Raw genomic sequence first — 12,134 nt, 5'->3', positions numbered from 1 at the left:
GGCTGCTGTACTAACCTTTGTACCACAGTGCACAGGGACTAACGGGACAGGGTGGGCGGAGGCAGGACCAGGGCTGCTGTGGAGTTGTCAGATGGTCGGTGTGGTTGGGGTGCAGCAGGATCCTGATGCTGTATTTGGGGAAGTTGGCCAGCCTACCAGATTCTGTGTTGAGGGTCTCTGATGGTCACAGCCAGGGCTCTGCTCCGATCCTCCCGCGGGTGCTCCACCACAGGTGGCCTCTCAGCTGCCCACTTAGAAGATTACTGCAGGGCTAGGGAGCCTGCTGGGCTTACCTCAGCTGCATGACTCAGACTTCATGTCTGAAAGCTCACTGTCAGTGTGCTAAGGTGGGTTGTCCTGCTCTTTGAGAACCATTTCTCTGCTCTCTGGCGTCGTCCCAATTCTAAAGCAAGTCACATGTGAGACCCCGATAAAAAGGAAGTTCAGTGTGTGCTTTTCAGACCCTCAGTGTCGGCACACGCGGTCATTATCTCATTTGGGGTTCAGATCCTGAGTTTACAGGGAGGGCTTTAATTTTTTTTTTTTAAATCAGTTCCTAAAAGTTGTTAAGGGTGTTTTACCCACAAGATTTACCAGAAGTTAATACTGAAAAGGTCCCTGAGGAGTTCTGGGAAGGACCTATTCTGGTGAAGGTTCAGTGTGCTGGGTGCATTCCACACCTCGCATTTCTCTTCCTCCTCCTCCTCCTCCTCCTCCTCCTCCTCCTCCTCCTCCTCCTCCTCCTTCTCCTCTTCCTCCCCTCCCTCCTCCCCCTCCCTCTCCCCTCCCCCTCCCTCCTCTTCTTCTTCTTCCTCTATTTTTTTCAAGTTGAGAAATAACTTTATTCGTGAAAGTTGGCCAGAGTCCTCTCAGAACTTCAGAAACTGCTGCGTGGGGCCAGCAGCCTTGGTGGCCCTGAACACATCGTGCTCCCATGGTGACAGTGTCGCGAGCTACACATCCCTGAGATGGGAACAGGTGCACAGACGTGTTCTTGTGATGCTTCTCAAGGCCATTGCACTTGTGGATGTAAGACAGTCCGGGCAGACGACAGCGGTCCGTCCTCGGATGGGGCCGTTACCATTGAAAGGGCAGTTCTTGTCTGTATAGGTGTCCTCCATGGCCTCCTTACAGAGCCTAGACCAATGTTTTTGTGCTACCGAGGGAGTTTCTTCTTGCCAGTTTTCTCCCAGCAGAACACACTTCTTGGTTTGAAAGATTGAGGATTGCTTTGGTAAGAATGCTGAATCTGAATGTCCATCATTTTCCCAGCAGGAGAGGAAAAGAGGTGTGCCAGCTCCCAGGTTTCCTCCCTCACTGCCTGCCCCAGAGGAAATGAAAAGGCAGTCATTATACTGCCCAGGAAAGAGATAGAAAGATGTTGGTGTGAGTGGCCAGTGTCTGTGATGGAGTGTCTGTCTGTCCAGGTCTGGACTGTCTCCTCCAGCATAGTACATGGCCACTTTCTTGACCTTAGATATTCTGAATTAGCACAACAGAGTGCAGTTAGCGTCTGCAGGTAGCCTGTGTGCTGGCTAGTCTTTGTCAGCTGGCACATGGTAGAGCCGTTTTGGAAGAGGTAACTTCAGTTTGAGAAAATGCCTCTGTCAGATTGGTGTGGGAGGGTCCAGCTCGCTACAGACAGTGCCACCTCTGTGCTGTTGGTCTTGGTTGCTATAAGAAAGCAGGCGGAGGAAGCCATGAGGAGCAGCCAGAAAGCAGTACTCCTTCACCGCCTCTGCTTCAGTCCCTGCTTCCAGGCTCCTGCCCTGACCTCCCGGAACGATGGACTGCTAGCTGGAAGATGAAATGACCCCTCCCCCCAAGTTGCTTTTGGTCATGGTTTTATCACAGCAGTACAAACCTTAAGACACTCTCTAGGGAGACACCCATAGGGCACACACTGTGGCTTTCTGCCCTGCTGGTACTGTGTTACAATCAGGGGAACATTAGGTCCTGTTAGAACCGGACAGATCTTTCCCTTCCTTCGGACCTTCTTTCTAGCTGTTTTCCAGAAAGCCGACCCCTGGTATTGTCCCAGTTCCAGCATATTTAGGGGTCCTGACGGCTGCTCAGTAAGGTTACATGTCTGGTCTGCACAGAAATCTACACCTCGTAAGTCTCATCAGAGCGCAGGCTTTCTTACTCTGTGCATGTTTACTGCAGTGGAAGAAATGAGATACTATTTCAATATTGGTACACGAGAAATGACTTGACATTTTTGGGGCTGGAGTCACTGCACCAGGTTTAAAGGGCCAGGGGAAGCTCGCCCATGAGGAGGGTGTGCATGAACCGTGGGTGTAGCTTGTGGTCCTATCCCACGCATTGGTCCCCACTGCCCACTCGGCGGCCTTCCCTCACTGGAGGTCTGAGAGCCACTTGTGTAGATGGCTCTGTTGTCAGTTCTCCTGGCTTTTTGTGAGTGGAGGTCTGGGGTGGCTTTGTACCCCGTGGTGCATAGGACCACCCAAGTGCCAGAAGTCTGTGTGTGATGGGAGCCAGTGTATTTAATGTTTACTTTCTGGATGTCTTAGCCATATTTGAGTTGTGATGCGATGTCTGAGAACCAACTTCAAAGGGAGAACTTGCTTTTGTTTCCCATGTCAGGTGTCTTGAGTAACTTTTGGGAAAATTGTTTATTTTTTTGCAAATGGTTGCTGATAATGGTGAAGTATGATTCTTATTTCTAGCCATCTGTTTGCTGTTTTAGATAGTCTCCAAGTGGCTACAGAACGTTCTGACTGTCTACTTAGGGTGCTTTCCAATTCGCCATCCTCCTGCGTCAGCCTCATAAGCACTGAGACTCCAGACATGCGTCACCATGCTGGGTTCTCTCTGGCTCTGATGATACCCTGTCCTGACTATTGATGTTGAGCATGGTTTGCCTTTTTTTTTTTAAATTATTGCTAAGAAAAGTTCCTAATTTTTCAAATCTTAGATAAAGAAAGTATTTAGTTACGCTTAGCTGTGTTTTATCGTGAGCAGTCAGTCTGACTGTCTGTGCTCACCCGTGTTTCTGTGAGCAGTCAGTCTGTCTGTGCTCGCCCGTGTTTCTGTGAGCAGTCAGTCTGACTGTCTGTGCTCGCCCGTGTTTCTGTGAGCAGTCAGTCTGACTGTCTGTGCTCGCCTGTGTTTCTGTGAGCAGTCAGTCTGACTGTCTGTGCTCGCCTGTGTTTCTGTGAGCAGTCAGTCTGACTGTTCTGTGCTCACCCGTGTTTCTGTGAGCAGTCAGTCTGACTGTTCTGTGCTCGCCCGTGTTTCTGTGAGCAGTCAGTCTGTCTGTGCTCACCTGTGTTTCTGTGAGCAGTCAGTCTGACTGTTCTGTGCTCACCCGTGTTTCTGTGAGCAGTCAGTCTGACTGTTCTGTGTTCGCCTGTGTTTCTGTGAGCAGTCAGTCTGACTGTGTCTGTTCTCACCTGTTGGATTCTTTGTTCATATCGTCAGGGATGTTTTCATTCAGGTTTTCTGTCCGCCAGTGCTTGAGATGACAATTTAAACTACTTTTCTTTTCTGTCCCTGCTTCTAACTGTGATGTATCCTTTGTTGGTGAACATTCTTGGTTTTAGTGTGAATAACCCTTCGGGTGAGAGGAAACTGTAGGATCTGTTTTGGGGGTGCTGTTTAACTGTAGGATTTCTGTTTTGGGGGTGCTGTTTAACGAACATAGCTGCTTCCTTGGGTTAGAAATTAAACTTTGGGGGCTGGAGAGATGGCTCAGTGGTTAAGAGCACTGACTGCTTTTCCAGAGGACCTGGGTTCAATTCCCAGCACCCACATGGCAGCTAACAACTGTCTGAAGATCCAGTTGCAGGGGATCTAACACCTTCACACCAATGTAAATAAACCATAAAATAAATAAGTTAAATAAACCATAAAAAGTATTTAAAAAAAAAGAAATTAAACTTTGTAATTTTTCTCTTCCCTGTGATGTGAGGCTGCAGGGCCCAGGGAAGAGCTCTTGCGTCCTGCAGATTGCCAGGGTGAGCCATGTTTTCTCTGATACCGAGTACTTATTATCACACATTGGTGTAAGGTTCCCTTGAGTGGGGTGCTTGTGTGTTGATAGAACTTGGGGTAACTTGTTAAAAGTTTAGGTGGAAATCTACAAACTCACTTTTGGGGAACTCTTGTGGAGAAACAGGATAAGATACACCTAGAAAGAAGAGGGGGACTCTGCCGCTGCTGGCGGTTTGACCCCGTTTCCCAGAGATCTAGCGACCCCACACCACAGACCTCTTTCTGATTAGCCCCAGCAGAGGGTTAAACCTGTGCACGTGTTAGGGTTTGCCCTTGTGAGGCTCTGGTGTGGGAGGATTAGGATGGCTCCTGGCTTTGGCACGGTCTCAGCATCCCACACTGTCTGCTTGCTTCCTAGGAGGTGCCGGAGCCTCTGCAGGCCGCGCCCTTTCTTTCCTGTGCCAGGTGGACTGCTTTGATCCGTCACTCATAAATGCCAGGTTATTAAAAGAATTTACTATTGTACCAAATTTTCTATTATTTGGCCTAATATTATAAAAGATTTGTTATGACTTTTTCTGTTTTTGCCAAATGTGCCTCTGCTTTGTAGTCAGGAAATTGTAGTTGGCTCATTGGCCAGGCGGTTGACAGTGGGGCACATTATAGCCCCTTTCTGCTACCTCCTGAGCAAACAGTTGCTGGGTCTTTATCCTGGACTTGTCACAGATGTGCACAGTGGAATCCGCGTTTAGCTTGGTGAGGTGGATGGTGAATGGGATCTCTCGACTTCGCTGCTGGACTTACAGTTGAGGCTCCTGGGATGCACTTAGCTGGGGGTTCTTTCTGCCTTACAGAAGACATGAGGGAGGCAGATGTTCCCAGTGTGTTCAAGGTGTGCTCTTCCCCACAGGCAGTCCTTCTAGACATTTGCTTTTTGAAAACTGCCAGAATTTCCCGTGTGAAGAAAGCTCCCTCCTGGTAGTCAGAGCTGTGCACGGTGTCCGTGCCTTTGGATCCTGAGGCGGTCCTCTGTGACCCTTGGCCCTTGGTTGGCTGTAGGGCCCTGCCCCAGGGCTACATGTGGCTACCATGCAGAGAGAACATGAAGTGGCCTTGCCCTCAGAACCTCTTAGGTATAGTGAAGCAAAGACAGGCCACCCCAATCTGGGCTCTGAAGGTTGGTGGGAGCAAGGGCGATCAGTTGTGCGTGGTGAACACAGCAAAAGGTCACATCTGGGGCAGGAGGGGAAAGGGCAGGACTAGTTTCCTGGTCTACAGAGAGAGTTCCAGGACGGCAGAACTGCTGCACCAGAGAAACCTTGTCTGAAAAAACAAAAACAAAAAAGAAAAAAAGGAAACTGAACTGATACTGAGTGAAGGGGAGGGGATGCGCTAGTTTCCCATGGCAGTGTTGTAGGCACGAAGTCAAGGTTCTCTGTGGCTTCTGCTGCTCAGTGCATTCCCTCGGGGCCACAGTGAGCTCAGCCAGCCACATCCCAGTTCTTGAAAGTGGAACTCTTTCTCGTCACTTTGTTGAGTTAGAGACTCGAGTTTGAAAGCACGTGGGGTGTGAGTGCTGGGATCTAACAGTGGCAGCGTCCTCTCCTTCTCTGTCTTCTTTCAGAGTTGGAGCACTGTGTGAATGACCAGGTTGGTTTTAGGAAGATTGTGTTGGTGAATCTGATGTGATGTGCTGGTGGTAATTCCAAGGCTCTGGAGATTGGAGATGGGCAGGAAGATCACAGTTCTGAATCCAGACTGCACACTTGCGAAAGACCCTGTACAGACTCACTGTGGGTGTGTTGTCCTGTGGAGTTTCTGGAGTGATGTGGCTTGTGGCTTGTGTCTCACCGCTGTACTGAGCTGGGCCCAGCACCTGACACTGTCTCCTGGAGGCAGCTAGCTCTGGTCTGAAATGGGTGCGGGCTGGAAGCTCTGGGCTGCATTTGGAGCCACAGTGCTTCAGAGGAGATGCAGTGGATGCTGCCCGATGAAGTAAGTTTGGGCATGTGTGGGCTCGCAGGCTCGATAGCACGTTCTCGAGAGCTTGCCAGGCTCTAAGGCAGGCTCGACAGGCATCATTTCCTGAAAGGATTTAGTGTGTGACTCCCTTCTCCCTGGAGATGCCATTTTTTTCTGTCAACGTCCAGGTTCTAGATCACTCTTAAAGTGGTCTGAGCACTTGAGCCGACGAGGAGACTGGAAACCTGGGTAGGAGCCCAGTGTGGAGAGGCCAGCTTAGCACCAACAGGTGGCTCTCTCCTGTCTGTCTGCTCCAAATCCATGGATCCATCTTTTCAATCTTGGGTGGTAGCAAACCGTGTGGGAGTGTACACACTTTACAAACAGACTCCTTCAATGATTCACGTGTGTAGTGTTTACATTAATGCCTATGTTGGGTTGTCTAGCTATGGTTTTAGCGCATATGAGAGACTGTGTCTATTATATCAAATAGACACATTTGATATATGTGCCATATAATCTTAGGGGCTTGATCTTGCAGGGCCCCTGAACCCACTCCTCTCCACGACTCAGAGATCGCTTGCTTGTTGGAGCTTTGTGGTGGTTTGAAGAGTTTCCTTGAATGTATGGTTTGTCTGCCCTTGGAGACAGGGTCTTGAACTCTAGGTCCCCCTTGCTTTCAAATGTTGGGGTGACAGGTGCCTATTGCTACCCACCTCTGGAAAATGGTTTAAAATGTGGCTGACGGGACAAAGGACCATGACACATTAAATAGACAGTTACCGAAATTTTCTTAGGGTAAAATGTAGTTGTTTCCAGGATGGTGATGCTGTGAGATCTGAGGACTCTGAGCTGTGGGGTTTGTGTGTCTTTTCCTACACAAGGGAGGTAGAGCAGTCTAGCACTCGAGCTGAATGCTGCCGTAAGCTCAACCCTTAGCTGACTGACATCTGGGTGTCTGACACTTAGAAGCTTTTCCGTCAGACTTGTGTTGAATCTGTGTGCAGACATTTCTGAGGTTTCCCCGACCTTGGGTGTGGAGGCTTATTTCCCTGCAGTTAGCTTGGAGTTAGGGAGTCATATGATACAGTCCTTCCAGAGTGGCCATGACCAGAGTGGCCCTTAGGTCTGGCAGTGTGACCTCTCGTGTCCACGTAGTCCTACTTACTGCCTTCCCTGGCTCCACCACCTCCTGGCAGGCTCGCAGGTCCTGGGGAGACAGCTTCTGCAGCAGCTCGCGGAGCCTCACCCGTGCTTTTGTTTTATTTTTAAACAGACCTTCATTTTGGACCCCGGGCTTTCTGCCTCAGTCTCTCCAGAGCTGGCACTGCAGACACGAATTGCCCAGCCCAGTGCTGAGTCTTTGCAAATGAGCAAGGCCTCAGTGAACCAGCTGGTCTCACTTCCAAAGATTAACTCAGAACACACGGAGGAGCCTGCAAACAGGAGGTTGTGAACATTTGGGTCCACACATCAGTCCACAGGGACCTGTTTCACAGAGCAGACCTTAAAGGTGGGCTGTAGAGTAGTGACTGCCGGAACTTGGAGAGGTGAGGGTGGGTGGAGGAGAAACTCCGGTGTCTCGGCTTAGGAGGGGAACTGTGGTTGGCCACAGTTAGTTGGATTTTTCTGAATTGCGAGCAGAGAAGATTTTGAGTCTTTTCGCAACCTGAGGGAGTGATGCAGAGTAGTGAGGTGAAATACCAGTTACCTTGATGCACCAGTTTGCCCTAGATGTGCCTTAAGATGCCACACTGTACTCCGTGAATGTGTGCAGTTATGGCGCGGGGTGAACAGGTCGAGGATACGAGGTCCTTATTTGTAGCTGCTTTCAGGGAAACTGCTAGGAACGTCTCCCAGTGGAGATAGAAGGGAAACTGGCCGCAGCCACAGGACCTCCACATTCCTGATGGCTTCTCCCTCGCTCCCAGTCCTGTCCTCCATGAACTCACAGGACATGTCAGGTAGTGGATACCCCTGCCTAGGGGAGACAGCTGGAGGGGCACGCTTAGGGAATACTCTTCCTTCTATCCCAGGTCTCCACCCGTAGGCTTCCTCACTGTCATGGGAACTCCTCAGGGTTTTGAATCCTGACCTTCATCAGCATTTTCCCTAGTGTCTCCATTCCAGCTCATAGGATGCCACTCTCTCCTAGTCGGTGACCTCCTGCAGCAGCCACAGTCTTCAAGGTTGAGAGCTTGCCTTGTGAGCAGTCCAGCAAATCACAAGACTGGTCTTGCCTTGATTCTTGAGGCTGCAGGTCACACTGTCCCCAGGGCTCGCCTTACAGCACTCACAGGCTGGTTCTGATAGGCTGGGCTTTCTTTGATCCTTTGCTCCTCCTTTCTTTTGTTCAGGCTTTAACCACAGCAGTGGCGGTAAACTGACAGTCATTTATCCCCTTCTCTCTTAGAAAGTAGCTTAAGGGAGTAACTAATTGATACCTGAGTCCAGACCGCTAACCTCTGAGAAGCTGGCTGTGCGGCGCTGTGTGCCTATAACCGTAGTGCTGGGTGAGGTGGGGTGGTCATGAGACGAGAGGATCCTTGTGCTCAGTCCGTTTAGGCCAGTTGAGCTCCAGCTTCAGTGGGAGACCCTGTCTCAGAGATGAGGAGGAGGCCAGCCAGATAGCTCAGCAGGCAAAAGCACTTTCTGCTAAGTAGGCCCAGTTCTTGTCTGTTGTTCTCTGACCTGTCTGCTGTTGTACAAGGACACTTGTATGCACATAGTCCTTCTGTCGACTATGAATATATATTCCTCTTAGTGATTATAATAAAACTGAATTTACCTAGAGCCAGGCAGAATAAGGCTAGGCGGGAAAGCTAAATAGAGGTCAGGGAAAGCAAAGGGCGGAGTCAAGGGATGGGAGCCAGCTGCCAGAGGAACACCATGTGCTAAGAACGGGAAAGCCACAAAGCTCCAATGAGTGTCCTAAACTCCGGCTTTGGAGTTTAGTATTTGGTTTGAATCCTGCAAATGCACGAAGTCTCTGTGAGGAGGGCAGGTGGGCAGAGTCTATGGACTTGGCAGGCGCAGGGCTCTCTAGGTGGTGTCACGGATTCCTGTTTTGGGCACAGTGTTCTTGAGAGTAGCCGGTGGACCGTCTGTGTGAGTGTATAGTGGTCTTCAGGATGTGGAGGGCTCTGGATCGTCATGGTTGTGTAGAGACTGGTGGCCTAGGTCTAGGGTCCAGCCACACTGGGCACATTTTCTCCACTGTCCATGGTTGTGCTGATATAGTTGGAGTGGATCTCCTCCCAGCAGTAAACAGAAGCCTCATCCTGTGGTGCCTGCAGTGAGCATCAGAGCGGTTGGTTCTCTCTTGGACATGGGCTGTGGGCTGGAGGGGAGGAAGAGCTGGCTCCCCCGTGTTACTGTGCACTCAGCTGCTTAAACTGACTGCTGTGTGGGCGACCAGGGAACCCCGTGCAGCAGTCGGGTCCCTTCTCTGTGTGGGCGACCAGGGACCCCGTGCAGCAGTCGGGTCCCTTCTCTGTGTGGGCGACCAGGGACCCCGCCCTCCCATGCAGCAGTCAGGCTTCTCCAGTGTAAGCTGCATTCCAGGTTGTCCGGCACAGCTGCCATGGTTGCACAAACATGGTTGTTCTCTGCGTAGTAAATTTCAAATGAAAGCAGTTGTCCTCGTCCCGGAGAAAATCAGAACGGCTTGTGGGATTCGTGATGTCATCACAGTGACTGGGGACAAAGCAGAGACCCTCACTTGCTCCTGGTGGACTTAGCAGCAGTATGGGGAACTTGCTTTGAGATCACGAGGGAATGCTTACTTCACCATCAGTTATGGGGCAGGCTCAGTGCCAAAGAGTTTATAAACTGTGCTGTCTCTGAGGCTGGGCCCAGAATTATTTCTCTCCTGAACACCCTGTGCTAGTGTAATTGAAGAAGGTCCCTGGAGACATGTGGCAGTTCTGTTTGGAGTTTTTTATCTAAAAGACTGAATTGAAATAAAATCCCACTTAGGCTAAATATTTTACAGAAATGCAGCTGTTTTCAGGGTGATATTACCTCTAACTTAAATATTAATGCACTTTGTAGTTCTTGTTCCAACAATTCATGTTTTGCATATTTAAGCCTCAGTCTGGGATCTAAACACTGTTGCCGAGCAGTGATGCCGCACGCTTTCTCTTCCAAAGCTGCTGTGATCCTGAGACGTGGTGTGTGGTAGGGAGTTTGAATATTAACTGTTATACAGCGGGCTGCGTGCTGAAGAGAAGGCTTAGTTCTAGAGGTTCCACAGTGCAGCACCATGCTCAGACTTGAGGCTGGACGACATCTGTTAGGAATATACCGAGTGGATCGCAGGAGTAGGCCCTTTGCCTAAGACTCCTCAGAGGCTCCCTGCTAGGCTTTCAGTGCCCTGGTGGTCCCTGGGCAATGTGTTGAGTGTGGCACTACTAGACTGTAATCCCAGCACTGGACGGTGGGGAGGGTCAGGAGTTAAAGGTCAGCACCAGCCACACAGCAAGTTTGAGGTCTTCCTAGGCAAGGTGAGCCTTTCTTTCAAAAAACCCAAAGCATATGAAGAAACAGACAAAAATCTCAATTCTAAAACAAGCTAAGCCAAACTTGAGAGGTAGGAGATGGCTCAGTGGTTAAGAGTGTTTGTTTATCAGTATGTAATAACCTGTTTGTGTGTGATAACTCGGCCTCTTGTTAACTGTGTGTGATAACCCCGCCTCCTTTTTAACTGTGTGATCACCCCGCTTCCTTGTTTAACTGTGTGATAACCCCGCCTTTTTGTTTATTGATATGTGATAATCCTGCCTCCTTGTTTAACTGTGTGTGATAACCCTGCCTCCTTGTTTATTGATGTGTGATAACCCTGCCTCCTTGTTTAACTGTGTGTGATAACCCCGCCTCCTTGTTTAACTGTGTGTGAACACCCCGCCTCCTTGTTTAACTGTGTGTGATAACCCCGCCTCCTTGTTTATTGATATGTGATAATCCTGCCTCCTTGTTTAACTGTGTGTGATAACCCTGCCTCCTTGTTTATTGATGTTTGATAACCCCACCTCCTTGTTTAACTGTGATAACCCCGCCTCCTTATTTAACTGTGTGTGATAACCCCACCTCCTTGTTTAACTGTGTGTGATAACCCCGCCTCCTTGTTTAACTGTGTGTGAACACCCTGCCTCCTTGTTTAACTGTGTGTGATAACCCCGCCTCCTTGTTTAACTTGTATGTGATAACTGCCTCCCTGTTCAACTGCATGTAATAAACAAGGGTGCTGAGGTTTCTCTATCCGAGAGCTCAGTCCACTTGACCTCAGCTTTTCTCTGTCCCTGTTTTCCCCATCAGGTTCATCCCTGGAGCCGGTCTAGACATGATTCGTTTGTGTGAGAAGTTCAGCTGTGCATTGAGAGTACAGACATTTCTGAGCTCCCCCCCGCCACACACAAGGAGTAATCAGTGATTAATGCCCGCCTTAGTTTGTGGGCTGCCACATCAGAGACTATGGTGACACCACAGAGCGCCGCCTGCACAGTTTGGCTTAGAGAATTCCGATGAGTGTCAGTCAGAATACAGGCACATCCAGATCACAGTGAAAACCCCATCAGATTGTGTGTGCGATATGTGCACAACGTTAGATGAAGTGTTTTAGGCCGGGCCTCTTTTGTACGATCTCTTACTCCACAAATTCCACACACATCTGACCTCAAGTCCTTTCCAGTAATGGATATCAGCGTGTTCTGCAAACCAGTGAAAGACTCTAAATGCATTTCTGAGGCCTGTCAGCTCTAAAGACATTTTCTGAAGCCTCTTAGCATTTGGAAACGGGACAGTCACCCCCCCCCCCCCCCCCCAACATGCTGGACTGCTCATCCTCCTGTGTCCTTGTGAATAATCTTCAAACACAACTCCATTCTGGGAATTGAGGCAAATACAACCCACAGATGTTGACTCAGTTCCTGATGTTTGATTTAGTCACTAGAATAAGGTCAGGGAGGCCACAGATGCTCCCCTTATCTCACCTGACCACGCAGCTATTCTCCTGCCCTGGAACAGACCAATCACTGCTAGTGACCTTTTAAATAAGCCAATCCAATGAGTTGGAAAACAACCTACAGGTGCCCCCCCTTGTGTTTGTGGCTTTTCACTTTAAAAGATGGACTGTAACAGCTATCAGATGTACTTCATATCCTGAACCTGAAGGGCCCTGTCATGACAGAATAAAAATCCTCTTACTTTTACATCAA

At 49.5% G+C, this 12,134-nt stretch overlaps 1 protein-coding gene across 2 annotated transcripts in view; it reads left to right on the top strand.

The window, feature by feature from the left end:
- The window catches only part of Stk24 (serine/threonine kinase 24), an 84,271-nt gene that overhangs the window by 47,067 nt on the left and 25,070 nt on the right, over window positions 1-12,134 (top strand). The gene's annotated exons all lie outside the window — the stretch shown is intronic.

The sequence above is a fragment of the Myodes glareolus genome, chromosome 12 (genome assembly GCF_982192425.1).
Source record: "Myodes glareolus chromosome 12, mMyoGla1.1, whole genome shotgun sequence".
NCBI lineage: Eukaryota > Metazoa > Chordata > Mammalia > Rodentia > Cricetidae > Myodes > Myodes glareolus.
This window is presented reverse-complemented; position numbering and strand designations above follow the sequence as displayed.